This window comes from Sus scrofa, chromosome 13 (assembly GCF_054392235.1).
Source record: "Sus scrofa isolate SSC_HxYL_T2T_F1_AM1 chromosome 13, Sscrofa_HxYL_maternal_Yorkshire_Landrace_v2.0, whole genome shotgun sequence".
Lineage (NCBI taxonomy): Eukaryota > Metazoa > Chordata > Mammalia > Artiodactyla > Suidae > Sus > Sus scrofa.
Window position 1 is genome coordinate 83,010,593 of NC_139395.1, and position 25,855 is coordinate 83,036,447.

Sequence of the window (25,855 nt, forward strand, 5' to 3'; positions counted from 1 at the left end):
TCAGTGGATTTGATTTGCTAATATTTTGCTTGGGCCTTTTTTTTTTTTTTTCTATATTTATGACAGAGATTGATCTGGAATTTTCTTAATTCATGGTGTCCTTGCCAAATTTTTTTTTGCACTGACCTCATAAAGTGAGTCAGAAAATGATCTCTCCTTTTATTTTCTCTGTGAAAGATTTGCATTAGAATAATGTTTTTGTTTTTTTTCTATTATAGTTGATTTACATTATAATAATATTACTTCTTCCTTAAATAGCTGAAAATTCACTCATGAAGCCATCTGAGCCTGAAATTTTTTTCATGAGGAAGTTTCGTTTTGTTCTGTTTTTTTAGGGCTGCACTTGTGGCATATGGAAGTTCCTAGGCTAGGGGTCAAATTGAAGCTACAGCTGCCGGCCTACACCACAGCCGCAGCAATGCCAGATCAAAGCTGTGTCTGTCATCTACACCACAGCTCACGGCAATACTGGATCCTTAACCCACTGAGTGAGGCCAGGGATCGAACCCACATCCTTTTATACTAGTCAGGTTCATTTCCACTGAGCCACAATGGGAATTCCCCAGAGAAGATTTTAAATTACAATTCATCTTCTTTAGTAGACATAGGATAAGTCACATTTTCTATGTCTTGTGTCATTATCGGTAGAATGTGTTTTACTAGGAATGTGTTCCTTTTGGTTAAAATTTCAAGTTTATTGGCATAAAGTTTTTCATGATTTTTGAAAAACATCTGCAGTACCACATAGTTATGCTTCTTTTTTCATCCCAAATATTGGTAATTCTGCTTTGTCTAGTATTACTATAGCTACAGCAGCTGTTATTGGTAGTATATGAGTTTGACAAGACTAACATAACAAATGACCACAGACTGTGTGGTTTAAAACAGAAATTTACTTTCTCACAGTTCTGAGGCTAGAAGTCCAAGATCAAGGTGTCAGCAGATTTGTTTTCTCCTGAGGCCTGTCTCCTTGGTCAGACTTCCTTCTTGCTCTACCCTCACATGGCCTTTTCTCTGTAAATGTCCATCCCTGGTGTCTCCTATAATCCTAATCTCTTCTTTTAAGGACACTAGTGGATTGGATTAGGGCCCGCCCTAACGACCTCATTTCATTTTAACTCTTGTAAGGCCCTGTCTGCAAGTACAGTCTGAGATACTAGGGGTTAGGAATTTACCACATGAATTTGAAGGGACACAATTCAGTTCATAACAGTTAGCATGGTCTGGTTTTTCCCTCTTTCTTGCAACTTCTTTTCTTTTCTTTTTGGTCTTTTTAGGGCTGCACCCAGGGCCCATGGAGGTTCCCAGGCTAGGGGTCAAATTGGAGCTATAGCCTCTGGCCTATGTCACAGCCACAACACCATTTCTGAGCTGTGTTTGCAAACTACACCACAGCACATGGTAACACTGGATTCTTAACCCACTGAGTGAAGTCAGGGATTGAACCTACTCCTCACAGCTACTAGATAGTAGTCAGATTCATTTCCACTGAGCCAGGATGAGAAGCCTTGCAACTTTTCTTTGTCTTTAGAATGAAGGTGGCTCTTGTATAGGCAATATATACTTAGATTCTCTTAATTAGACAATCTCTCTTTGAAAGGGAGTGAAATGTTCATGTAATTGCAGTATATTTGATATATCTATTTTTTTCTGCCAAATAGGTCCCTCATCCTTTTCAAACTCCTTTCGTGTTTTCTTTTGAGTTAATTAGATTTTTTTTCTTTTTATGGCACCTGGGGAACATGGAAGTTCCCAGGCCAAGGGTTGAATCAGAGCTGTGGCTGAGGCCTACACTACAGCTTACGCAACACTGGATCCTTAACCTATTGAGTGAGGCCAGGAATCAAACCTGCATCTTCACAGAGATAATGTCAAGTACTTAATGTGCTGAGCCACAACAGGACTCCTAGGCATTTTTCATTATTTTATTTTACCCCTTCTCTATGTATGTATGTATGTATGTATGTATGTATGTATGTATGTATTTATTTATTTATTTATTTAATGGCCACACCAGCAGCATGTGGAAGTTCCTGGGCCAGGGATTGAATCTGAGCTGCAGCTGTGATCTATGCCACAGCTGCAGCAACATCAGATCCTTTAAACCACTGCACTGGGCTGGGGATCTAACCTGCACCTCCACAGCAACCCTAGCTGCTGCAGTCAGATTCTTAATCCACTGTGCCACAGCAGAAACTCCACAATTTTCAAGTTTTCTTTGATTGTTACTCTAGAAATTACAATACACTTTTGGTAACAGCTTTATTATGAAATGTAATTCACATACTATGCAATTCACCCACTTGAAATGTCCAATTAAATGTTATCTAGTATATTCACAGGTTTGTGCAATTATCACTGTAATCTAAGTTCGAAACATTCTCATCATTCCCCAAAGAAACCAGTCACTCCCCCCCACCCCTCAGTCCTAGGAAACTACTAGTCTAGTTTCTCTCTCTATGAATTTGCCTATGCTGGACACTTCATGTAAATGGAATTATGAAGCCAAAAAAAACCTCATTCATCCATCTTGTAGTTTGTAGTATGTATCAATACTTCATTCCTTTTAATTGCTGGATAATATTCCTTTTTAATGGATATACCACATTTTATTTATCCATTTATTAGTGATGGACATTTGGGTTGTTTCTACCTTTAGGCCATTATAAATAATGCTATTATGAATAATTGTGTATCAGTTTTTGCAAAGACATATGTTTCAAATTGTCTTGTATATGTGCCTAGGAGTGGAATTACTGGGTCTGTTTAACCTTTTGAGGAACTTTCAGGCTATTTCCATACTGTGTTTGCCATTTTGTATCCCCACTAGCTGTATATGAGATTCCACTTTCTTTGCACATTTGCCACACTTGTAATAATTTATCATTTTGATTATAGCCATTTTAGTGAGTAAGAAGTAGTATTTTATGGCTTTAATGTGTATTTAATGTGTGTTTCCATAATGGTTAGTGATCATTATCTTTTTGTGTGCTTTTTGGCCATTTGTATGTCGTCATTGGAGAAATGTATATTCAGATCCTTTGACCATTTTTAATTTGGGTTATCTTTTAATTATTGAATTGTACTTTGTATATTTTGGATACTAGACCATTATCAGATACATTTTACACAAAATTTTTCTTTCTGTGTGTTGTATTTTCACTTTCTTGATTGTGTCCTTTGAAATACAAAGTTTTAAATTTTGATGAAATCCAATATTTCTATTTTTTCTAAGGTTTTTTTGTGCTTTAGGTGTCATGAAGATTCATGCCTAAATTTTTTTTTCTAAGAGCTTTCATTGTTTTAGTTCTTACAATTAGTCTTTGATTTGTTTTGAATTATCTATATATATTGTGTGAGGTAGTGGTCCAACTTCATTCTTTTGCATGTATATATCTGATTGTCCTAACACCATTTTTTGAAAATGTTCTTTCTTTCATTGAATTGTTTTTGAACTCTTTTTGAAATTCCATTGACCATGAATGTAAGGAGCTTTTGGGGTTTTGCTTTTTATAGGTTACAGTCACTTTTACAAGTTTGAAGCAGAGAGGGTACATGAGAGTGTGAACTTACTGCAACATTTTAATGGAAAGTCACTATATTTATTTCACACTCTTCTATTAGCTCCAGAATTAATGTCTTTATTAAGTTTAACGCTTCTGTTAATATGCTGTTGATTTCCTTCAAATGTCTGATAATTCTTTTTTGAATGATTATTTGGTGTTTGAGATTTCTTATTTGGATGCTTTTTGTTTGTTTGTTTGTTTGTGGAGACTCCCTGACTCTCTTATGGTTGGCTTTTACTAGTGCACTGGCCAATTTGATTACTCCAGTGCCATGTTCAGTGCTCAGGTTTGGAAGTAGTTGTTGTGGATTGTTGCCAAGAACAAGGGGGAATGATGAGGGTCTAAGTGTCCTAATGGCTCCAAATGCATCTCCCCAGTTCATAACCCTGATGAGTGCTATAAAGTCACTTCTAGCAACTTGAGAATCCTGATTCAGTGCCTACAACTGCTCTGAATGTGCTTGGGATCATGCTTTTTCAGCAATTTTCTCTTGTGCACACTTTCATTATGGTTTCCTCTGAGTCTTTTTCTCCATAGATTTGGTCAAATATTCTATTTTTGACATATTCCTCAAAGTTCTGGTCTGTAAGAGCTTTTTCCCCTTTTTCTTTCTTACTATTTATTTTTTGTATACATATATCTTTTGGTCATCACATAGAATTTTGCATGGGAAGAATTTATGGATTTGCTTCATGTTTATTTTACTATCAATTCAATCTATATAGTTTGATAATAAAAGGGATTTGATCAGGAAATGGTTTTCTAGGTAAATTAAAAATATAAAGATCTTAGAACATTTAAGATATTAAAAAGAATGCTACCATACACTTTAGAAACATCCAGTTATGAATAATTGGCATTACTAACTGCTTGCCATTGATCATGGGGTCTACACAGTGTTTGACATAATTGAAATACATTCGGTATTTGCTGAATGAATGATAAATACACCATATGGAAACAGGACAATCATCCCCAAACTTAATAGTGCATTAAAATCATCTAGATTCTGGAGATAGAGAGATTTTACAATCAGTAGGTCTGTGTAGATAGAATGTGATCAAGGAATCAAATTTTCACAACCTCTTCCTCAAAGATTCTGCTGGTAGCCAGGTTTGGAAACTACTCTTTTAAGGAAGTCTTAAGAGTTTGAACTTTACATGCTGAATTTTAAAAAGTCATAGCTAAGTTTTTACTCATATCTCTGTTCATTTATAACAATAATCATAATTTACATAGTGTTCTATGTATTTTTTGCAAAAGACTTTTATGTAATTCTGTCATTTGATCCTCACAAAGTCCTATGTTATATATGTTATAAATTAAGTCTAAACTTAATAGGAAAGAAAAGCTAATATTTAGTATATCCCTTCCAAACACTGTGCTAAGTGATTTTTTTTTTTTTTTTTTTTTTTTGGTCTTTTTAGGGCTGCACCCGTGGCACATGGAGGTTCCCAGGCTAGGGGTGTAATCGGAGCTGTAGCCACCGGCCTACACCAGAGCCACAGCAACATGGAATCTGAGCTGAGTCTGCAACTTACACCACAGCTCACGGCAAAGCCAGATCCTTTACCCACTGAGCAAGGGCAGGGATTAAACCAGCAACCTCATGGTTCCTGGTCAGATTTGTTAACCACTGTGCCATGACGGGACCTCCTGTGCTAAGTGATTTAACTTAAATCATATTATTTAATTTTTATAGAAGTCTTTCATAAATTCACCTTGCCCTATAAAGAAAAAATTGAGGCTCAAAGACCGTAGGTCACTTGCCAAAGGACATGTAATTAATAAATACCAAGTTGGAATTTAAGGTGGTAAAGTGGGTTAGGAGTTTGGGCTCCAGCATCAATAAACTTAAGTTCAATTCCTGGCTTTGTCAATTATAAGCTGTGCATATTTGGGCAAAGTTAAGTTCCTTAACCTATTGAATCTTCAATTTTCTCATCTGTAAATGGATAGTAATAATAAAAATAATAATACCTTCTTTACAGATTAATTTATGAAGAGTCAATAAAGCATGCAAAGATCTTAGCACACTGCTAGGCACCTGGTAAACCCTCATAAATGCTGGTTATTATTATTATTATTATTATTATTATTACAATTAGTATTAGCTTTTTCTCCAAAGCCCACACTTGCTCCATCATGCCAATGTCTCCATAAAATTGTATGATAAAGAAAAACATATATATAATGCCTATCGGTTCATTATCTATTAATTCTACCTTTAAAATTCCAAATTATTTAACTTTGTATTCAAAAAGAATTTCACAAATATACTTTGCAGATTATTATAAATTACAGTTGATAGGTAGGATCTGAGTGGACGTGTTTCATGGTTTGTTGTACATGGTTGTATGTAGGTTTTACGGTGGATGGCCTGCCCCAATCCATGCCCCCAGCAGCTGAATCCACATTATTTCTGTAAGCTTTTGGAAGACTAGAACTAAGTTTTGTCCCTTTATAGCACTATGAAATTGTAAAAAGGATATGCTCACGGTGTGTTTTGTACAATAATTATCTATATATCTATTTGTCTCAAAGGTGTATGAAGGCAAGGCCATGTCTAATTCATTGTGTTCCCTCTGCATTTAGTAAAAAGTTGTATTGTATTAAATCAATATGCCTGTTAACCAAATGTTACTATGATCTGCTTTTAAAAAACTTTTAGAAATAAACTTTCCTGAGGTATAATTGACACACAATAAAATCTATTCATTTTTTAAAAATGCACAGTTTGATGAGATTTGGCAAATGTCTACACTCATGTAACCCTCCTGCAATCAGGATGTAGAATATTTCTATCACCCCCCAGAAGTTCCCTCATGCCCTTTGCAGTCAATTCCTGGTACTTCTCCAGCACCCTGCCACCCCCAGGCTATAGGCAATCACTGATCTGATTTCTATCACTACAGATTCGTTTTACCTGTTCTAGAATTTCATTAAATGGAATCACGTAGCAGATACTCTTTTGTGTCCAGCTTCCTGCTCAGCATAATGTTTTTGAAAATCATCTGTGTTGCATACACCAATAGTTCATTCCTTTCTAGTGCTGAGTGGTAGTCCATTGTACACCACAATTGTCTTATCTGTTTATCAGTTGATGGGCATTTGGATTTTTTTTACAGTTTGGGGTATTAATATAATGATTTTTATTTTTTTCTATTATAGATAGTTTGGGGGTATTAAAATGAAAGTGCCATAAACATCCATTTACAAGTCTTTGTGTGGTTTATGTTTTTATTTTCTTAAGGAGTATCTAGAAATGAAATTTCTGGGTCAGATGGTAAGAATACATTAACTTTATAGAAGGTTGATAAATAGTTTTTCAAAGTGGTTGAACCATGTTACACTCCCACCAGCAATGTAAAGCAGGCCTAGCTGTTCTATTCTTACCAAAACCTGATAATATGTCGTTTTAATTTTAACCATTCTGGAGAGTGTGTGGTGGTCTCTCATTGTGGTTTTAAGCAGCATTTCCCTAATGACAAGCATCTTTTAAGGTGCTTAGTGGTTATTTGTATATCCTCTTTTGTAAAGTATTTATTCAAATCTTTTGTCCTTTTAAAAGGAGTTTGGATAACCTGACCCCCTTGCTGTACAGTGGGAAAATTAAAAAAAAAAAAAAAAAAAAAAAAAGGAGTTTGGGCAAATCAATGTTTTTTTTTTGTCTTAATATGTATAAGTTCTTTGTATTTTCTGGACACAAGTGTCTTGTCAGATATATGGATATATTAAGAGTATTTTCTTCTATTATGTAGCTTATCTTTTCATTTTTAGTGATATTCTCCCTAGAGCAGATTATAATTGTAATGAAGTCAAATTCATGTTTATTTTTCTTTTACGATTAGTGTTTTTGTTTGTTTTTGCATCTTATATAAGAGAGATGCTTTGCTCATCCTAAGGTAGTGAAGATTTTTCTCCTAAGTGTTTTTCTGGAGTTACACAATTTTTGATTTTTACACACAGGTCATTCATTTCAAGGTAGCTTTGTGAGATGAAGTTTGAGGCTTATTTTCTTTCTTTATGGATATTCAGTTGTTCCACCATCATTGGATGAAAAGACTTTTCTACCCTATTGAATTACCTTGAATTTTTTTTGTTGAAACTTAAATTATATATATGTACACACATGTACTTTATTGCACTTTGCTCTATTGTGCTTTGCAGATATTGCAATTTCTTTTTTTTACACAAATGGAAGGTGTGTAGCAGCCCTGCATTGAGCAAGTCTATTGGAGCCATTTTTCCAATAGCATTTGCTCACTTCATGTCTCTATGTCATATTGTGATAATTCTTGCAATATTTCAAAGGCTCCACCAGCAAAAAAGATTACAACTCACTGAAGGCTCAGATGGTTAGCATTTTCTAGCAACAAAATATCTTTAAACTAAGGTATATATGCTGTTTTTGTAGACATAGTGCTGTTATACATCTAATAGAGTACAGGATAGTGTAAAGATAACTTTTGGGAGTTCTCCTGTGGCACAGCTTAAGGATCTGGCATTGTCTCTGAAGCAGCTCAGGTTCTGCTGAGGTACATGTTTGATCCCTGGCCCACTGCAGTGGGTTAAGAATCCGGCATTGCCACAGCTGTGGCATAGGTCACAGCTCCAGTTCAGATTCAGTTCCTGTCCTGGGAACTTCCATATGCCGCAGGTGTGGCCAAAAAATATAACTTTTGTATGTAATGGGAAACTAAAAAATTCATGTGACTCACTTTAATGAAATATTCACTTTACTGCAGTGGTCTGGAACCAAACTAATAATATCTCTGAGATCTGTCTGTGCATGTAATGAAATATTCAGTCACAGAAAGAAAAGGAGTTCTGATACATCCTGCAACATGGATGAACTTGAAAACATTATGAGATAAGCAAAGGGACAAATATTTATTTTCCATTATAGATTATTATAAGACATTGAATATAGTTCCCTGCACTGTACGTAAATCCTTGTTACTTATCCATTTTATATGCAGTAGTTTGTATTTGTTAATCCCATACTCTTAATTTATCCCTCCCTCCACCCCTTTCCCTTTTGGTAACTGTAAGTCTGTTTTCTATGTCTATGAGTCTGTTTCTGTTCTGTATATAGATTCATTTGTATTATTTTTAATTTAAATTTTTTTGGGGGGCCATGCCTGTGGCCTGTGGAAGTTCCTGGGCCAGGGATCAAATCTGTGCCACAGTAGTGACCTGGGCTGCTGCAGTGGCAATGCCAGATAATTAACCTGCTGAACCACAAGGAAAATTCTCTATTATTTTTTTTGGTTCCACATGTAAGTTCTATCATAGTATTTGTTTTTTTTTAATAATTTATAATGGAAAATCATCTGAAAAAAAGTATATATAACGGAATCATTTTGTGTATACCTGAAACTTAACACAATATTATAAATCAACTATACTTCAATTAAAAAAAAACCCTCCATCATCTGCCCCTCAGCCCATGGTTACTTCTATTCTACTTTTGGTTTCCATGAATTTGCCTAGTCCAGTTATCTCATATAATTGGATCATCCAATATTAGGATCCCACGTTGTGGCTGTGGTGTAGGCTGGCAGCTATAGTTCCAATTTGATGCCTAGCCTGAGAACTTCCATATGCTGTGGGTGTGGCCCTAAAAAGCAATAAATACATACATACATACATACACACATACATACATAAAACTAACCTATGAGCCCACAAATCAAAGATGCTTAATGAATCTAAGAAAAATAAATATAAAGGGAACTACATCAAGGTATATCATAATCGAATTGCTGAAAACAAGTTATAAAGAGAAAATCTTAAAAGCAGACAGAGAGGGAAGAAAAAGACACATTCTAATACAGAGGAAACAAAGAAATAATGACTTCTTTCTTCAGAAACCATGCAAACCAGATGTTTTTTAAATACTGAAGAAAAAAAAAAACCCTGGAAATATTCTTAAAAAATAAAGGTGAAATGATGATATTATCAAACAAACCCTGGGAGAATTTAGTAGCAGCAGACCAGTGCTGCAAAAAATTCTAAAGGAAGTTCTTCAGGATAAAGGGTAATGACATCAGAGGGAAATTTGGATCTGGACAAAGGAATGATGGGTCTTGGACATAGTACATGTGTAGGTAAATAGTAAAGATTTTTTAATGTTTTATTTCTTTTAAAGATAATTTACTATTTGAAGCAAAAATAACAATAATATACTGTTTATAATGTATAAAATTTTTAAAGTATACAAAAGCAGGAAAGAGGAGTGGAACATCCTTTCTGAATTTTTTGTTTCACATATATATATCATAGATATAGTGCATATATATATATATAATATAAATTTGTCCTTCGAACCATTTTTTTTTCTTTTTTTTAAGGGCCCACCCATGGCATATGGAGGTTTCTAGGCCAGGGACTGAATCCAAGCCACAGCTGTGGCAATGCCAGATCTTTAACCCACTGTGCCTGGCTGGGGATCGAACTTGCACCTTCACAGAGACCCAAGCTGCTGCAGTTGGATCCTTAACCAACTGTGCCACAGCAGGAACTCATGTCTTTTTAACCATTTAAAATGTACAGTTCAGTGACATTAATTATATTCACAATGTCGTGCAAGTTGTGTCACCACTATCTATTTCCAAAATATTTTAATCTCAAACAGAAATTCCAAACCCATTAAATAGTAACTCCCTGGCATAATCCTCCCAGACTTCACACAATGCTGCAAAGCTACAGAAATCTATAAGACCAGATACTACAAAACTCTTAGAGGAAAACATAGGCCAAATACTCTCCAACATAAACGACAGCAACATCTTCTCAGATCCACCTCTTAGAGTATTGACAATAAAAACAAAAATAAACACATGGGACCTAATCAAACTTAAAAGCTTCTGCACAGCAAAGGAAACCCTAAACAAAACAAGACAACCCACAGAATGGGAGAAAATCTTTGCAAATGAATCGACTGACAAAGGATTAATCTCCAAAATTTATAAACAACTTCTGCAGCTCAGTACCAAAACAAACAAACAAAACAAAAAAACCCCATCAAAAAATGGGCAGAAGATCCAAACAGACAATTCTCCAAAGAAGACTTACGGATGGCCGAGAAACACATGAAAAGATGTTCAACACCACTCATTATTAGAGAAAGGCAAATCGAAACCACTATGAGGTACCACCTTACACCAGCCAGAATGGCCATCATCAAAAAGTCTACAGACAATCAGTGCTGGAGAGGGTGTGGAGAAAAAGGAACCCTATTACACTGTTGGTGGGAATGGAAATTGGTGCAACCACTGTGGAAAACAGTAAGGAGATTCCTCAGAAAACTAAAAATAGAACTACCATTTGATCCAGCCATCCCACTCCTGGGCATCTATCCAGAGAAAACCAGGACTCACAAAGACACATGTACCCTGATGTTCATTGCAGCACTCTTTGCAATAGCCAAGACATGGAAACAACCTAAATGTCCATCAACAGAGGAGTGGATCAAGAAGATGTGGTACATATACACAATGGAATATCACCCAGCCATTAAAAGGAAAGAAATAATGGCATTTGTAGCAACATGGATGGACCTAGAAATTATCATGCTAAGTGAAGTCAGCCATACAATGAGACACCAACATCAAATGCTTTCACTGACATGTGGAATCTGAAAAAAGGACAGAATGAACTTCTTTGCAGAACAGATACTGACTCGCAGACTTTGAAAACTTATGGTCTCCAGAGGAGACAGTTTGGGAGTTGGGGGGATGCGCTGGGGTTGTGGGTTGGAAATCCTATAAAACTGGATTGTGATGATCACTGTACAACTATAAATGTAATAAATTCATTGAGTAATTTAAAAAAGCTACAGAAATCAAAATAACATGGTGTTGGCACAAAGACAGACATATAAATCAATGGAGCATAGAACAGAGTCCAAAAATAAGCCCACATACTTATGGTCACTCTAAGAAAAGAAAGTAAGAATATATAATGGAGAACAGACAGTCTCTTCAGCAAGTGGTGTTGGTAAAGTTAGACAGCTACATGAAAATCAATGAAATTAGCCCACTCCCTCACACCATATGTAAAAATAAATGCAAAATGGTTAGAAAATCTAAATATAAGACATGATACCATAAAACTTCTAGAAGAGCACATAGGCAAAACACTCTCAGACATAAATAATAGCAACATTTTCTTCCCATTCTGTAGGTTTTCTTTTCATTTTGTTGTGGTTTCCCTTGCTATGCAAAAGCTTAAGTTTGATTAGGTCCCATTTGTTTATGTCCATTCAGTTCTTTTCTTTTCTTTTTATTTGCTTTTTAGGGCTGCACTCGCAGCACATGGAGGTTTCCAGGCTAGGGGTGGAAGTGGAGCTACTGCTGCTGGCCTATGCCACACCAACTCGCGATCCACACCACATATGCAACCTATCCCACAGCTTATGGCAATGCCAGATCCTTAACCCACTGAGTGAGGCCAGGGATGGAACCTGCAACCTCATGATTCCTAGTTGGATTTGTTTCCACTGCACTACAATGGGAACTCCCATTCAATCCTTTTACACATCTTTAATTTCACTCCTATTGTGTCCATGTTTTTATTCAAACCTTTAGATATTTACTTAGCTTTCAAAGTTCTTGTCTGATCATTCCACCATCTCTGTCATTTTTAGGACTGTCTTTGTTGACTAAATTTTATTATGGCTACAGATCACACTTCTTGTTTCTTCACAGGTCTAACAGTTTTTTATTGGATACTGGACTTTGTGATGTTTTGTATTGATTGTTTGGATTTGGTTATATTCTGTCAAAGAGTATTATGGGCTTTTGGCAGGCAATTAAAATACTTGGGTATGAGTTTTGTCTCGTCAAGTCTTGGTTTTTAACTTTTGTTAAACATATAGAATAGCCTTAAACTGTGGTTCGTTTAGCCCTAGTTCTAAGGCATGGTCTTTCTGGGGTCTTGTCTGAATGATCTAGGTGCTTAAAGAAGTCTGTCTCTGAATGCCTCCAAGCATTGTGGGAGTTCTATGAATTTTGTTACCTGCTGGTTATGTTTTCCTCAGTATTTGTTATGGTTGTTATCAGCCCTGTCTTGTGGTCTCATTCTATGCATACTTGGCTTAGGATTCAGGCACAGACCAAAGGGGAACTCCTGCAAACTTCTAGAGACGTTTCTCAGTGTAGCTCCTTCTCCCTATTATTCTACCTCTTAAACGTCAGCCACCTCAGCTTCCCAGGACTCTCATCTCTGTCTCCTCACTTAGCAAGAGCTACGTGTTCTGCTTATGTTCCCCCTCCCTACACTGTAGTCCAGAAAGTGCATTGACAGAAAGCTGGGGTGAGCATAGGGCTTACCTCATTTTTTTTTTCTCTTAAAGATCACAGTCCTGGGCTCTCTGCTGTCTAATTCTGAAGAACATTTGTTTTATAAATTTTGTTCCATTTTCTAGTGGTTTCGTGGGAGGGCAAGTCTGGTACTAGTTATTCCATCATGGCTAGAAGCAGAACTATAACCTGCTTTTTAGTCCTCCTGGAACAATGATAGCTTATAGCTGTGTTCCTGCTCAAGGTTAGGTAGGAATGAACGAAATAGAGTAAAATAAATCACCAGTGGTGTAATCAGTTCTCCTATAGTTTGGAGAAACTTTAACTTCTCACTTTAAACAAGAATACTTTATGTTGACAGTTTAACACAAGGTCCATTCCTCTCCCAGGCCAGGCATATTCTAGAAATTACCCCCTTAACAATGGGCCTTTAGTTGATCTTTAACAGCAATGGAATGCTACCTCCAGTGACATTAGCTGTCTTCAGTGATTCCCTTCTATGTAAAATTAGGAAGACTTGGGCATCTTCCAAATGTGCCTCATTTTACTGGGGTACAAATAATAAGTTCTGGTTTGCTCCAATTAAGTCATCCAACCATATTTTTTTGAGGTCAATTATACTAATATTTGTACATGGTTTCACAGAGAAAATAAAATCTTTCTTTATGAGATAGAAGATATGAAAACCTAAGATCCTGGTTTTAGATTATGGCCCATTTCCTTGATTTTTGCTAGCAGAGTGGTTGCTAGCAAAATCAAGGAAATGGTAGTACATGTTTTATTTTCACATTGTGAAGACCTAGCAAACAATATGTATGCCAGGAATGCCAATGTAAGCCAGAAGGCTTGTCTGAGACAAAGAATGATGAGGGGGAGGAGAGAGGCAGAGACTGAATATGATCTTTATACATTTAAGATTAGATGACTCCCAGGATCTCCAAGAGTTATCAGTACTTCCCTCCTTCACAATAGCCAAGATATGGGAACAACCTAAGACTCCTTCGACAGAGGAGCACAGGATGAACTTGTGGCACACACACAAAATGAGATACTATCCAGCCTCGAAAATAAAGGAAATTCTGCCATGTGAGGCAGCATGACTGGACCTTGAGGATATCGTGCTAAGTGAAATAAGCCCGTCACCAAAAGACATGCATGATTCCATTTAGATGAAGTATCTAAAACAGTCAAATTCATAGAATCAAGGAGTAGAATGGTGGTTGCCAGGGGCTAGGGGTGGGGGAAATGGGGAGTTAGTTACTAATCAATGGGCATAAAGTTTCAATTAAACAAGATGAATAAGTTCTAGATATCTGGTATACAACGTTATCCTTATAGTCAACAATGCTGTACTGTACACTGAAAATTTTGTTAAGAGGGTAGATCTCATGGTAAATGTTCTTAATACAATGACCTTTTTTTTTTTTTTTTTTTTAAAGATTAGACAATTCCTGGCGCAGTGGGTTAAGAATCTGACTGCAGCATCTCGGGTCACTGTGGTGGCACAGATTCAATCCCTGACCTGGCCCAGTGGGTTAAAGGATCCGGCACTGTCAACTGCAGCTGTGGCTCAGATTCAATCCCTGGCCCTGGAATTTCCATATGCCATTGGTGTAACCATAAAAAAAATAATAATAAAGTAAAGATTAGAGGATTCCTAATTGTTTTCATGATATAAAGATCTTACAGGAATGTTAAAAAGACAAGTTAAAAAAAAATTGAAGCCCAGTTCTTTAACAACTTTCAGTTTTTCAGCACATGCCTAGTTGTTTGACTCTATGAATGGAAAAAGGTGGCATGTATCCACTGGCTTAATTTAAGGTGTCAACAATCCCTCTCTGAAGCTATTGAAATAAGAGGAGTGCCCACAATTACTAAAGATCTTCCGGTGATAAAAGAGAAATTGCATAAACTTCTGGCTCCATGCATCAGAATGATTCAGCACTTCACTACAAAATGTACCTCCATTGACTTTCCAGTCAGGTAAATTTTCAGGAATACTTTCTCCTCAAACTTAGCTGAGTCAGTTTAGAGGCAACAAATGCTCACCTCCACCCCCCAGCAGCAGGCATGGCTTCTGAAAGCTGGTCAGATATCTTTTTAGGGCCACACCTGTGGCATATGGAAGTTCCCAGCCTAGGGGGCGAATTGGAGCTGAAGCCACCAGCCTATGCCATAACTACAGCAATGCCGGATCTGAGCCACATCTGCGACCTACGCCACATCTCATAGCAACGCTGGATCCTTGAACCTACTGAGCAAGGCCAGGGATTGAACCCGCATCCTCATGGATACTAGTTGGCTTCGTTACTGCTGAGCTGCAACGGGAACTCCAGGTAGATGTTTTTATTATGTCTTCTATATATGATAGGAAAGAGGCTAGCTAGATGGCTGATCTAGAGCAGAATTCTACCTGCTGGCAGAAGCTAGGTTAGAAATGGTGAGACAGCTGGTGAGGCAAAGGGCATGCCCCAATCTTGCAATTGACCCAGAAGAACTTACCTGAAAGAATCTGTACCTGGTCTCTTGCTTATCAAGTGTACTCCCTAGGGGACCTGATTAAGGAAGGAAAGAAATAGGATATAGGGCCACTGCCACAGATCTGCGATGGGAACATCAACCTAATAAGGCCTTTGTTGAAGCCATGCCTATTAACCTTTAATCACCACGTCCATGCATGCAGTAAACACTTGGCTACACAGATCCCTCAGAAGAGGGGGTGGAGTCTGACTAGCTGGGAATAAGCAGTCAAGCTTTTTAAACCATTAACCATTCTTGAAGGAAATTATTCTGAAATTTGTTTTTCCTTTATAAACAAAATGTATAGAATAACGTTTTCTTAAAGATCTAATCGTTATCAATTTCAGTTACAGTGATGTTCTGTAATAGGATGTTGCCATTAGGCATAGCAAGAGGTCAGGATAATTTTCCCTCTGACACTAAATGATTCCAGACTCTTGTGCCCTTTCAGCTGTTGTATTTTTTCCCCCTCATGTCATTTTCTTTGGTGCCTCCCTCACAGATACACTGGTAGTGGTCACGACATCCATTATTAAGATATTTTTGGAGTTCCCTGGTGACTCATCAGGTGAAGGATTCAGTGTTGTCACTGCTGTGGTACAGGTCTGATCCCTGGCCCGGGAAATTCTGCATGCCATAGGAGCAGCCAGGGGGAAAAAAAAAAAAGGATTTTTTTTTTTTAGGGCCGTACCCATGGGATATGGAAGTTCCCAGGCTAGGGGTCAAATCGGAGCTACAGCTGCCAGCCTATACCACAGCCACAGCAATGCAGAATCTGAGCAGTGTCTGCAGCCTACACCACAGCTCATGGCAACGCTAGATCCTTAACCCACTGAGCGAGGTCAGGGATCAGACCTGAGTCCTCATGGATACTAGTCGGGATCTTTACCTCTGAGCCACGATGGGAACTCCAAAAAAAGGTATTTTTAATTCTTCTCTTAATGTATTATTTCTCACTGGATATGAGCATAGATCATCTGTTTCCAGGTTTCTTGTGCAGGTACTCTCCTATGAATCAAGTTCATTATCTGTGGTACATAGACTTGGTGACATCTAGTTCAAGGCCCCAGGTCCCCCTCCCTCCAGGTCAGGACTGAGATATTCTTTTCCTCAGCAGCTGACAGCAGTGGCTGCTTCAAACACATTGCTGAGTTTCTCGCTGGGTATTGCCCTCAGCCACAGGGAGATGCTTCTCGAAAGGTGATCCTCCCTCCCCAGATGCAGCCTACAGCCAGTGACCAGCTTCTGTGATTGCACAAAGACCCAGCCTTCTTACTTGGACTTGAGAAAATCTGAAAAGCCTTTTCAGCTCCAGAACTTCCTGTGGGATTGGCTGAAGCTTTGGTTGCAACTGCATCACAGCTTGACTTCTCCTCCTGCCCAGTCCTGCTTCCCCCACTCCCTTCCAGGTGCTGCTCCTGAGAGAATTCCCACTGAACCTCCTGCAGGCAAATCTCCATCTCTGGGCCTGTCTCCCAGGGAATCTTGTTGAAGACAGATGGTGGTGAGCTCCTGGGCTGGCCACAGCCTGGCTAGTGTCCTTTGCGGTTCCGTGACATGCACCTGTATGCCTCAGGATAGTACCTCCGTCTTGCCCCACTTCTGCTCCAACATTTTTTTTCTTTTATTTGGCCTCACCTGCAGCATATGGGCATTCCCGAGCCAAGGATCAACTCTGAGCCACAGCTGTGACTTACACCACGGCTGCACCAATGCTGGATCTTTAACCCACTGAGCTGGTCCCAGGATTGAACCTGTACCTCCGCAGCAACTGCAGGAACTTACTGCGGCACAGTGGGAACTCTGCTCCAACTTCTTGATTTCCATATTTTCTATAGAATTCCTACTTTGTGTGGAGATTTTGAAGTTTACTAGTTGAGGTTATAAAAATTAGGCTTCCAAAGATAGATTATAGGCTAATGTTTATTCGGATACCCACCTTTATTGTAGGGATCTTATGTCCTTGCTTGGAAACTATGAAGTATCAAGGATTTCTTAATGTTATTTTATTTCTTCAATGTTATAAATGTTTATTTTGATCATCCTCTATGTTTTCTTTATTCTTTTCAAAGCTTGCGGTCCAAAAGAAAAGAATATTTATGAACACATATTTTCCTACTGTGGCCTTCCTCAAATTCCCTAGCTCTCATACTCTTGCTGCTTGCATTTAGACAAGTGTTATATACCTGCATTCTTCTCTTTAATTGAAGGTCTCCATCCTACTATTTTGACAATTTGCCCTGATAATCTCCCTACCCCATTAATTTTTTTTAATTGAGGTATAACTGACAATCCTACCCCATTAAATTCTACCTGGAAGTTTCTAGTCTTTTTTTTTTTTTTTTTTTTTTTTTTTTGGTCTTTTTGCCTTTTCTAGGGCCGCTCTCATGGCATGTGGAGGTCCCCAGGCTAGGGGTCTAATCGGAGCTGTGGCCAACGGCCTACATCAGAGCCACAGCAACACGGGATCCGAGCCTCATCTGCAACCTGTACCACAGCTCACAGCAATGCCGGATCCTCAACCCACTGAGCAAGGCCAGGGATCAAACCTACAACCTCATGGTTCCTAGTTGGATTCGTTAACTACTGCGCCAGGACAGGAACTCCTGGAAGTTTCTAGTCTTAAACTATTTAAATAGCCTGGTTAAACAAGTTGAATGCAAAAAAAAAAAAAAAAAAAAAAAAAACAAGGAAAAATCCTAAGCATGCCAATAGAGTACAAACTTTTCATTTAACTAAGTCATGCATAAACAAAAAATAAACAAAAAATGCATTGCTGATCAAGACTGGCATACTCTAAACTGATGTCACCTGTTTCACAGACTTATCGACACGAAAGGGACTTCAGAGATCATCTAATTCAAGCACCTCATTCTGTGGATGCAGCCCAGAGAGGAGAAATGCGTTCTCTGGGGTGAGGTGACAAACGCTGGAATCTGAAGTTAGATCCCTTGACTGTTCGGAAATCTTACTACTCTACCTACCGCAGAACCACTGAGTTCCTTTTACTTTCTCTCCAACATACTCCGTGAACCCAGAACGTTTTCTTGACTCAATACTTTGGAGACCACAGTTATTTTGACTTCATTGCTCTTCAACCTCAAGTGGGTTTCTGGCATTCCTGCTTCCTAATTCAGTTATGCAACCCTTCAGTCTAACTTAACCAACACAAATTAGCTTGGGTGAGAAAATATTTACACACTTTCATCAATATCAGGGTTTTTCTTTTTTAAAAGAATAACTTTATAAGACCTTTTCTACTTGAACCCAATGTACTAAAATAGTTAGAAAATGTGCATATCCCTTTTAGAAAGTGCCTTACAACCCTTCTTTATGTGAAGTTAGCCTCATTTGTGTTAGGATGAAGCTCCCATTCTGATCAGAAAGTACAGGTAAATAGGTTCCGTTCCATATACTTAGGCTGCATCTAAAATAAATTGGTTAGCTAAATGAGTAACAAATGAACATCCAATTATACAAATATTCATCATGGAAAGGCAGCAGGGTGAGCTTTCAACTTGAATAAGAATCTTAGAATTACTCTAGAAAGATAAGAGTGGTGCCAAGTGGAGGGAGCAGAAACTCTGATTTTATTTCACAAATATTTTCCTTTCACATATCTGGTTTTTGACAATCTATTTACAGCCACCAAGGCAGACAGGCAATTGATAGTTTCTTGCAGTAAATCATTTTGCTTAGAAATCCTGCATAGCAGGTATTGCCTGACTTAACTTGAAATGATAAACTAGCAATGTTGCTATTCAAGTCAGAAGGACCTGAAGGAGCATAAAGCTACCTGCTACGTTGTCATGGTATCTCTGTAAACGAGTGATAAAGAACTTCAGTTTGGGGTGGAAGGCAGTTTGCAACTTTTTTTTTTTTTTTTGTCTTCAGCATGACGCAAAGAACTAGAACTCTCCAAAGCCTTTAATGTGAGTTAAACTACCCAGGGAAGAAGCTGAACCCAGTTTTGACCTTACCTATAATTTCATCCTCTAGCACATCTCCAAAGATATCACAAATCTACAAAGCTTTCATCTATAGAAATGTTTCCCAGTTCCCTGGCTTCTCATGAAGTTTTCTCACAGTCTTGATGTGGGTGGATCTGACCTTGCTTTTATGTTTGCCTGAAGTGAATGGACCACACCAGAATGAGCCACGACCCTGCCACGGGTTCGATAGTGCTGGTACCTAGTGGCAATGCATCAGGCTACTTCTCTAGAGCCAGGTGTTCTCATTCAGAAATTCTTATCCCTCTTTCTGTACCACCAGCACTAGTGGCACCACTAGCACCCACACCAGCACCACCACCACCAGCCACCACCAGCACCACTGTCATCATCACCAGTACCACCAGCCACCACCATCACCACCACCACCAGTACTACCATCACCACCAGCCACCACCAGTACCAGCACCAGCACCACCATCACTACCACCACCACCCTCTTGGCATTCTTTATTGGAGCACTGAGATTCAGGCTGAGACCTGCTTCCTTACAAAAGACTTGTTTCCTTCCTATCTGGCATATCCCAGGTAGAAATCACGTTTCATAATGTTTTTCTCCTTTTGTTCTCAGGTGTTCTAAGTTGCCTTCCCTCAGCGCATGTCAACATTAGAACACCTGGGGCAGAGCAGCTCCCAGATCAACAGGAGAGACTTGCCAACAAGCTTGCTTAGGATTTCTCTGCCGTGGAAATTCTGGGACTGGGGCCTGTTTGGAAATATCAGAGATAACTTGAGGGGAAAAAAAAAATTGTCATTGCCTCCTATTAGAACAGGATAGAAAACCACACAGATCATTTTAAAGAAACCAAGCTTTTCACTGGACGTGAGAGGAAATGGTATAGGAGAGGTCACAGGCCACTGCCCCCTTCTCGCCACTCATACTTTGGCTTTCTTTCCTCTCTTTCTCTCCTCGGTCAGAGTTGAAAAAGCCCCTGTTGCTCACCGTTTCCCAAGATGCTCATTGTGTAACTCGGGTTCCAGTATCATCTTGAGGGAAGGGAAAAGCTCCCAAACGTATGTAAACTAGGACGTCCTTCCCACGCGCTATCTTTTCCATCACTAAGTATGTTGATTCATGGAGGTCTAAACTTTTGCTGGCACCACCTGGGCCTCTGATGCCCTACCTCGGCCTCTCACGGTCACCTCCATTAAGGCCCCGGGTGAGTCAGCTGAAATGGGAAAGAGTAAAGAGGTGTGTTTCTGGCGCCTCCACTCAAGACTCTGAGCAACGAAGGACTGCAAACAAAGCCTTTCAACCTGAAACTCTCAAGGGTAGGGTGTGGGAAAGCGTGTGGCACGGTGTGTGTTGAACAGGTTGGACATGTGTACTTTCCTTCCCTTTAATAACTAGAAAGGAATTAACTCTCCCCACCACTCTGAGACCCAGCTTCTGATGCTCCTCATGGAAAATGCCACCAGGACAACACGAAGCTTCAAAACCCTTGCTTTTCTGGCCTAGGATGAAGAGTTCCTCCTGTCCCTGCAGTGATCGCCCCCCCCCCCCAGGTTCTCCCCTTCTAAAATGTTCAGTAATTAAATGTGGCTCCTCTGGTTGATTTTGTAGAAAGATTTTTCTCGCACGTCGATGTTAAGCAGCTGCACGTGTGATGGATGATGGTCCATTGACAGCCCAGGGCACCGTCACAAAAGCCCTCTGCCTCCACCCTGTGCTGTGCCCTGTCTTTCATGCAGTTCTTCACGTTCTTCTAAATTAGAAGTTATCTGCAGGCCAGCAGAGAAGACAACATCGCTCCCCTCAGAGCTCTATGGAATGTTGCCAGGTAAGTAAGAATTGCCGAGCCAAAGCCTCAGGAGGCTGATGGTCTGCCTCTCGTGAAAGAGCAGCAAATATTTTGCAGGAATCTGGGATTGTTTTCCTTGATGTGAGGTTTAAAAATCTAGAAAAACATTATGAAATGTGAATTCTGTCTGCTTGGCAGCAAGGGATGCTGTGGCATTAGATTTAAACACACACACACACACACACACACACACACACACACACACACAGTAGAGACACGTTTTCACATTTTAACCTGTATTTGGAACCCCTGTTTAAATCCTAGGAGACAAAAGAAGAGCTGGTGTGGAGTGGGGTTTCAGCACACGGACTTGAGTCAGGCTGCCCAGATTCCTATCCTACCTCCTTTACTAACCAAGTAGGAGACTTTGGGCAGGGTACTTAATCTCCACATGCTTTGGTTATGCCATCTGTAAAATGGGGACCAGAGTCCCTACCTCCTAGAGCTGTTGTGAGGATTAAATCAATATTCATAAAGGGCATAAAGCATGCCTGGCCTCTAGTAAGCTCTATATAGGTGTTTGTTAAGTAAATGAAATAAAGATATGTGTTACGACTACATTAGTCAGCTTGGGGCACTATAACCGTACCACAGAATGAGGGGGCTTGAACAGCAGAAATGTATCATCTCACAATTCTGGAGGCTGAAAGTCCAAGATCAAGGTGACCTCTGGGCTGGTTCCTTGTGAGGGCCATGGTGGGAGGATCTACTCCAGGCCTCGCTCCTTGGCTTGAACACGGCCATCTTGGAGTTCCTGTTGAGGCCTGGTGGTAATGAACCCGACTAGTATCCCTGAGGATGCTGGTTCAATCCCTGACCTCGCTCAGTGGGTTAAGAATCCAGCTTGCCACAAGCTGCAGCATCGGTTGCAGATGTGCCTCAGATCTGGCATTGCCATGGCTATGGCATACATGGGCTGCTATAGCTCCGATTTGACTCCTAGCCCGGGAACCTCCATATGCCACAGGTGTGGTCCTTAAAAAAAAGAAAAAATAAAGAAAAGAAAATGGCCATCTTCTCCCTTTGTCTTTGCACCATCTTCCTTCTCTGTGTCTGTGTCCAAGTTTACCCTTATTAGCAGGATATTCGTCATGCTGGATTAGGGTCCATCCTAATGACCTCATTTTACCTTAATCACCTCTGTAGGCATGCTGTCATCACATGTGGTTGCATTCTGAAGTGCTGGGGGTTAGGCTTCAATATATTCAGCCCATGGTGACAGCAGTTTCAACAGGAGCTCCTTGTCACCAGAGGGACTGCATGCCCATGCAGAACAGTAGCTGTCAGACCACGTGGAGGGGGGAGTCATTTGTCTATTTGTCTTTCCTTTAAGCCTGTTACATTCATCTATCAAACTCTTATTTAAAGCTCTGCTTACAGCCTCTGCCTCTCCTCAAGAATTAACGAGTTCAAAAAGCATTTCTTCAGAGTTGCGCTTGTCTTAAATGTCATTTGGCTTCCTTAATGGGTACAGAGTCTGTTGGATTCTCCCTAGTTCCAGTGTCCTTCATTAAAGTCTATCAATATTTATTAGACTTTGATGGGGTGCTCATAATTCCTCATCGCTGTAGAGTAGGAGTCGTAATCCTTTAAGGCTGCTTGCATACACTCAACACTTGTTGGGAATTCTAGTTCTTCCTCATGACATGGCTTCATGGGTGAACTGCAGAAGGCTGCATACTATTCTGTACATGGAAGCGCTCTAGCTTATGAGGGACTGGATTTGTGTTGGTGTCCACCAGATCAAACCAACCAGCCTAGTGTTCTGAATGGGGAAGGAACACCAAAGAAATACCACAAGCTTAATCAATTTTAGAAACAGCAGTGAAAATAAAATCAAGTATAGCTTATTCTAAGTTGAAAGGAAATTTCTAAAAATGAATAATCCCTCCAAACCTGATGCAGCTGACTAGGTTTTGAACTTCCTAAGAACAGTACCATTATCTTATACAGCTCTATTTTTGTTTGTTTTTCTTTTTTTTTTTTAAGCCTCCACATTGACTAACATAATTCTGGACATATATGTGTTCAATGAATATTTGTGCATTAAAAATGATTGAGGCGGAGTTCCCATAATGGTGCGGTGGTTAACAAATCCGACTAAGAACCATGAGGTTGCGTGTTTGATACCTGGCCTTGCTCAGTGGGTTAAGGAACTGGCATTGCCATGAGCTGTGGTGTAGGTCGCAGATGCAGCTCAGATCCTGTATTGCTGTGGCTCTGGCGTAGGCCGGTGGCTACAGCTCTGATTGGACCCCTGGCCTGGGAACCTCCATATGCCATGAGTGTGGCCCTAGAAATGGCAAAAAGACAAAAAAAACCCAAAAAACAAACAAAATGATTGAGGCTAATGGTTAAAAGAAACAATCTTCAAGTTAACCTATAGGAAACTTAGAAAACTCATTACATGTCAAAGGCAGTACAAGTGGAAAATAGAAACAGACTCACAAGGAATTTGGCATTGGAGGCTTTTCTTTTTTTTTTTTTCTTTTTTTTTTTTTGGTCTTTTTGCCATTTCTTGGGCTGCTCCCGCAGCATATGGAGGTTCTCAGGCTAGGGGTCCAATCAGAGCTGTAGTAAACCAGCCTATGCCAGGGCCACAGCAACGCAGGATCTGAGCCGCATCTGTGACCTACACCACAGCTCATGGCAACACCGGATCCTTAACCCACAGAGCGAGGCCAGGGATCGAACCCGCAACCCCATGGTTCCTAGTTGGATTTGTTAACCACTGAGCCACGATGGGAACTCCTGGAGGCTTTTCTCTTAAGGTATCATCTACTCAAAGGGAAAAAAATGCAAAATAGTCTCATCCAAGTGAGGAACTATCTACTTGATTTGAGATAATAATTTAACAGTCCTGCTTTCAACAGAAGAGGAGAGAACAAGAAAACATAGACCTTAGGAGGACATTCATTTGGACCAGATCCCTCATTTTACAGATGTACGGAGATGCAGCAATATTAATTAACTTGCCCAAGACTGACCTGATTTCCACATCTTATGCTTCCTGCCTCTCTCCTGACAATACATTTAGTAAATAAATAAGGTAAAATATACTTCAGTTTCCTGATGTGTACAATTAAGGAAGAGGGAAAGGAACTGCTAGAAATGGAAAGCACATACAATAGCCAAGAGGTGGAAGCACCTTCAGGGTCCATCAACGGATGAATGGAGACACAAAATGTGCTCATACACGCAATGGAATATTATTCATCCTGGAAAAGGAAGGCGATTCTGACACATGCTGCCACATAGGCATTAAGTAAAGTGAAATAAGCCAGTCACAAAGCAACAAATGCTGTAAGACTCCACTCTTCTGGGGTGGCTGGTGTAATCAAATTCACAGAAACAAAGCAGAATGGTGGTTGCCAGGGACTGAGAAGAGGGGAAATGAGGAGATGTTATTTAATGGGTGCAGTTTCAGTTTTGCAAGATGAAGAAGTTCTGGATATTGGTTGCACATCAGTGTGAATAAACTTAAAGCTACTCAACTGTACACTTAGAAATAGTTATGAGCTACATTTTATGTTGTGTTTTTAAAAACACATTTAAAAGAAACAAGCAAAAAGGAAAGATGGGACAAACACAAAGAGAGAGAAAAAGACAAAGAGGGCACAATGCCAAAGAAAGAGCAAAGGTCAGTACAGCTTTTCCCAGCCACAGGGCTCCTCCTCACCTGCCCCCTAGCCCCCAAATCCAGCCTCTGTCCTGGCTCTTAGTTCCACTTACTATATGTCTGCTTACCAGGATCGCTCTGCTCTTCACACCAGAAGTCTCTCCTCTGCTGTCAAACTCCGGATCCCAGTTTACACACACACACCAGGGCAAGTCAAAACCCTCCTCCATCCTGCAGTCCTTTCTTCCCGAGAGCTGGTCCCCAAAGCCAAAATCTTTATCGTATCTTCTACTTTCTAGGAGGACAAGGGTCAGATTTAAACCAAATTGTGAAAATCAAATCTATTTCAGGAACCCCTTACCTCCTTCCTCTCCTTGCTTTGGTTGCTCGGCAGCCACATACAACTCCCATGCAGACAAGATGCCCTCTCTGTGCTCAGCAAGAGATTCCTGGGTCAGTGCCGTTGCTGTGCACAACTTTCCCTGCTTGGTTCATGCTCCATCTGTGTGCCACCCCACACCCCACTCCTCACCAGTGCCTTGCCACTTCTACATACTCTCAAATTTGCTCTTAGGCAAAGATAATGCTAAAAATAGACTCAGACTACAGAAATCACACTGTGGCAGTATAGAGAGATAACAGTGTATTAATATGTGATAATCTTTCAGGGAATATTTGCTTTGTAGTAGGGTTATAATTCAAATGGCCATCTCTTGAGGGGTGAAATTTTAGCTATGAGAGACAGGCCTTTAGAAACATGATGCTAGGAAGTTTACCGATTTGTCTGTCTCAAAACTGCTGCTTGATAAGTTGGTCAATTCTAAAAACATTTCATTGGGAGACTCTGAAACAGTTAAAACGTAATTCTTAAATTCCTGGGAGATAGTTTCAGCTTCTTCCTCAGAACATTTTCCCAAATGTGCCGCTTTTGCACAGGATTCACCTTCTTGTTTGAGTGCTGTCTTTTTAAAAGTGTTTTTATTGAAATATAGTTAATTTACAATGTGTTAGTTTCAGGAGTATAGTAAAG

General features: G+C 39.6%; 1 long non-coding RNA gene across 2 annotated transcripts in view; it reads right to left on the reverse strand.

Annotated features, from left to right (window-relative positions):
• Nucleotides 1-25,115, reverse strand: part of LOC106505676 (uncharacterized) — a 37,261-nt gene extending 12,146 nt beyond the window's left edge. Inside the window, exons 1-2 of one of the 2 annotated variants that reach the window (XR_002337654.2) lie at nt 24,954-25,115; nt 15,377-15,429 (exon numbers count right to left, since the gene is read on the reverse strand). This is a non-coding gene — a long non-coding RNA (uncharacterized LOC106505676). The remainder of the gene's footprint in view (nt 1-15,376; nt 15,430-24,953) is intronic. The other variant, XR_014823842.1, reaches the window with a different exon arrangement.
• Between the last annotated feature and the right edge of the window lie 740 nt (nt 25,116-25,855).